The sequence below is a fragment of the Rhinoderma darwinii genome, chromosome 1 (assembly GCF_050947455.1).
Source record: "Rhinoderma darwinii isolate aRhiDar2 chromosome 1, aRhiDar2.hap1, whole genome shotgun sequence".
Lineage (NCBI taxonomy): Eukaryota > Metazoa > Chordata > Amphibia > Anura > Rhinodermatidae > Rhinoderma > Rhinoderma darwinii.
The window spans coordinates 356447379-356450845 of NC_134687.1; the positions used below are offsets into that span (position 1 = coordinate 356447379).

The 3467-nt window shown below is 47.5% G+C and overlaps 1 long non-coding RNA gene across 1 annotated transcript; it reads right to left on the bottom strand.

Moving 5' to 3' along the window:
- Window positions 1-1964: 1964 nt before the first annotated feature.
- On the bottom strand, window positions 1965-2631 carry LOC142742319 (uncharacterized). Its single transcript, XR_012881351.1, has 3 exons — window positions 2521-2631; window positions 2141-2294; window positions 1965-2026 (listed from the first exon to the last, which is right to left on the bottom strand). It is a non-coding gene; the product is annotated as an uncharacterized LOC142742319 (long non-coding RNA).
- Window positions 2632-3467: the final 836 nt, after the last annotated feature.

The window sequence follows — 3467 nt, forward strand, 5'->3', positions numbered from 1 at the left end:
CCTAGACGGGAAGCATATTCGGGTCAAGAAGCCCCCCCCCCCCACTCAGGATCCCGATTCTATAACTACAAACAGTTTTTTTCCATCGTCTTGTTGGCCTTGTCCGACAGCAATTATTGTTTTACCATTGTACATATAGGGTCCTATGGAAGCTCAGCTGATGCCCACATCTTTCGTACATCCAGGATGGGCCATCGTCTGATGTGCAATCTACTTTCCGTGCCGGCGCCGAACAACCTGCCTGGCTCGCGAGGACCACCAGTCCCTTATGTGATCATGGCAGATGAGGGTTTTGGACTCACAAGTCAAGTCATGCGCCAATTTGCTCGAAGAGGCTTGGATGACCGCCGGCGCATATTCAATTACCAGCTTATCAGAGCACGCCGATGTGTGGAATGTGCATTTGGCATAATGTCCTCCAAATGGCGTGTTTTTCTCACCACCATGTAACTGACGCCGCAAAATGTCCGCCGTGTCATACATGTGTCGTGCTTCATAATTTTTGTCACATACATGATGCCGGTTGTGATGCCGAATATATTCGGCAAAATGTTTCCACATCAACCATTCCGCAGCAAATTCCACTTGGAAGGGCTCAAACATCTGGGATTTGAGTATGCGACATATTTGCACAATATTTTGACAACCCCGATGGAGCTGTGGCATGGCAGGAGGATGTTCTGTGAGGGCTGTCCTAGTGTAGATTTGTGGCCCACTGTAGCATTTTTAAGTAAAATTAGTTGTTATTTGGGGAGGGGATATTTTGATTAGGGACTCGCAAGACATGAGGACCCTTGACGTGGGTTGCGAGCTTATATCTTTGGTGGTTTTTCGTTTTAGTTTGAATGTCCTCTAGACGAAATAGCTTGGGAGGCAGATTGGCTTAGCCCATGTTCACTAATCCCAAGGCAAAATACATTTGTTCGACATTTCTCACACCACTGCAATGCAGGCGAGCACAATATGAGGAATGGAGGAAAACCACCAAAGATACACTAATACCTCAATCATGGCATGCTACAATCTTGCTCCATCGGCATAATGTTTGAACATTACCTAAAAGAATCATAGTGGGAACCTGGGTTCCACCACATAGATGGAGGCAAACACATCAAATCTTACTTGCAAACAGAAAAACAATTTAATCTGTAATTTTCGAACTGTAACTTTTAACAGAAACCAGCAGGCATCCAAAAATAGAAAACGCACCAACATGATGCTACATTAACAAACTGGGACTTCGATGTTTACATCACCACATCGAGGCAGCCGTAATCGCCCTCCACACATCTATAAATCATGATACCTCTGTGATGGCGACTGATGGCTCTGCATTTCAGCACCACTATACTGTCCCTGGGCCTGCTGAGGATGTTCCTCAACAGCATAGTGGTGCTGATACAGAGGGTTGAACCCTGCCGGGGGGCCCTGGCCAAAGGGAGGCTGGGGTCTGCCGTAGGGGGCGAAAGGGCGCTCCCGAGGCACCACATGACCAGGTGACATTATGCTCACCATCGGCCGTTGGTACTGTGGCCGTGGAAAGGTGTGTGCAGGCTGGGAAGGGAGAGGTGCAGTAGAGGGCACCAAATCCTCAGGCAATCCACACCATTGCTCTATTACCTGGAAGCACTGGCGTGGATTGTTAGGAGGAGTGGCAGAGTCAATTATAGCAAGGATGGCACCTTGGACGCGTGCCATCCGGTAGTCCGGGACTCGCCGGAGTAGTGGCGCTATGGTACGGCCAAAAGCATCAAATCCATCCTCCTCCGAACAGCGCCGAAGGTACTCCAGGACTCTCGAGTCCACGTTGGCACCTGCTGTGGCAACCTCGGTGCGCCGGCGTCTGGCTGGTGGCGTCCGGGGATTGGCCACGTCCCGTGGCAGCTGGGGTTGGCTGCTTAACTGGGTGGCTGCTTGTGTTTGCGTGAGCTCGGGGGTCAAGGGCAGCACGGGATGTTGTTCCGTGACCAGCTGCGACTCCACATGGCCAGCCTCCTCCTCGGTGTCATTGAGATTATCACTGCATCTGCCAGAAACATTTTGCGTTACTCCTTTTAACATGTCCACAAGGGCCAAACAGCTTTTTAGGCCGATTATACAGTGAACACACACATGTCATCAAGGTACAGTCAGTACTTACGGCCGCATCTCCATAATGTCCTTGAGGAACATCAGCTGTTTCATATATATGTAGGGGCGTTTTTTGGACGCCCCATCCCCACTTCGCCCTCTGCTTCCAAATTCCCTCCTGAACTGATCCCGACAGCTCCTCCACCGTGTTTTAACATCATCAACTGGACATAGGAACAGGAAACAGACAAAAAAAGGAGACCATGTGACCTAACTGAAAACTGCACTTGTCCGAAACGTCGCTAAACTTTAAACACAACTAAACATTAAACACTTGCCTAATGATGCAGTGACACACCTGCGACCAAGCACAGTACAAACATGTGAAACACAAGGATATACACTACAGCATGGCCGATTGCATTAGCATCAATAGAGATCTGCACTTACCTATGCTTTTGCGGTCTCTTGTGGTGCTTTTATCCCACTCCTGTCCGAAGAGGCTCTGCGCGACCTCATCCCAGCCAACCTCCTTGCCCGTGCGGTCGTGGTAGGCCTCTGCGTTGGTGTTCCACAACTGGGGTCTGTCATGCACCAAGCAGATAAGTTTTTCAACATCGCACGCACGTGGCATTGCAGCAGATGTCGGTTGGAACTGTGCGCATGTGCTCAGAAAGTGAAAAGCCACTACCTGGTTTGTACTTGTTTTGTCTAGTTTGGTCAACTCATTTACATAGACTTAACAAGTGTTGCGTGAAAAATGCTGTGCGTACGGAGGTGATTCCGTGTGCCGTGCGTTGTTTTCACGCACCCATTGACTTCAATAGGTGCGTGATGCGTTGAAAACGCAGAATCAACGGACATGTCGTGAGTTTTTTGCAACGGACCAACGCAGCGCAAAAATCACGCACATGTCTGCACGGCCCCATAGACTAATATAGGTCCGTGCAACGCGCATGAAAATCACGCGCGTTGCACGCGCGTATTTCCCGTTCGTCTGAATAAAGCCTAATAGGCATTATCTCATATATGCACACCAAAGAGAGACTAAATATGTCAGAAATAATGTCAAATTTGTTAATCTCATCTGTTGTGCTCATTATTCTATACATGCAGCTCCATTCACTAGGCTGAGGTAGAGTACAACAATATAACATGCTACTATCTAGGGTGTGCCAGTTCCTGAAACAGAATCCTCATGACAAATCATTTAGATATGCTTGTGAGTCACTTTGAAACAATGAGCTTTGTTTTCATTGCTCGTTAAAAAAATAATTATATTGAATTATTGTTCACAACAACTAGTTCAATCATGACTGGATTTTTTCATGGGCATTAGTACTCATAAGTTAACAATACTTTTTGTAAATTTAAAAAACAAACAAACACTGGATTAA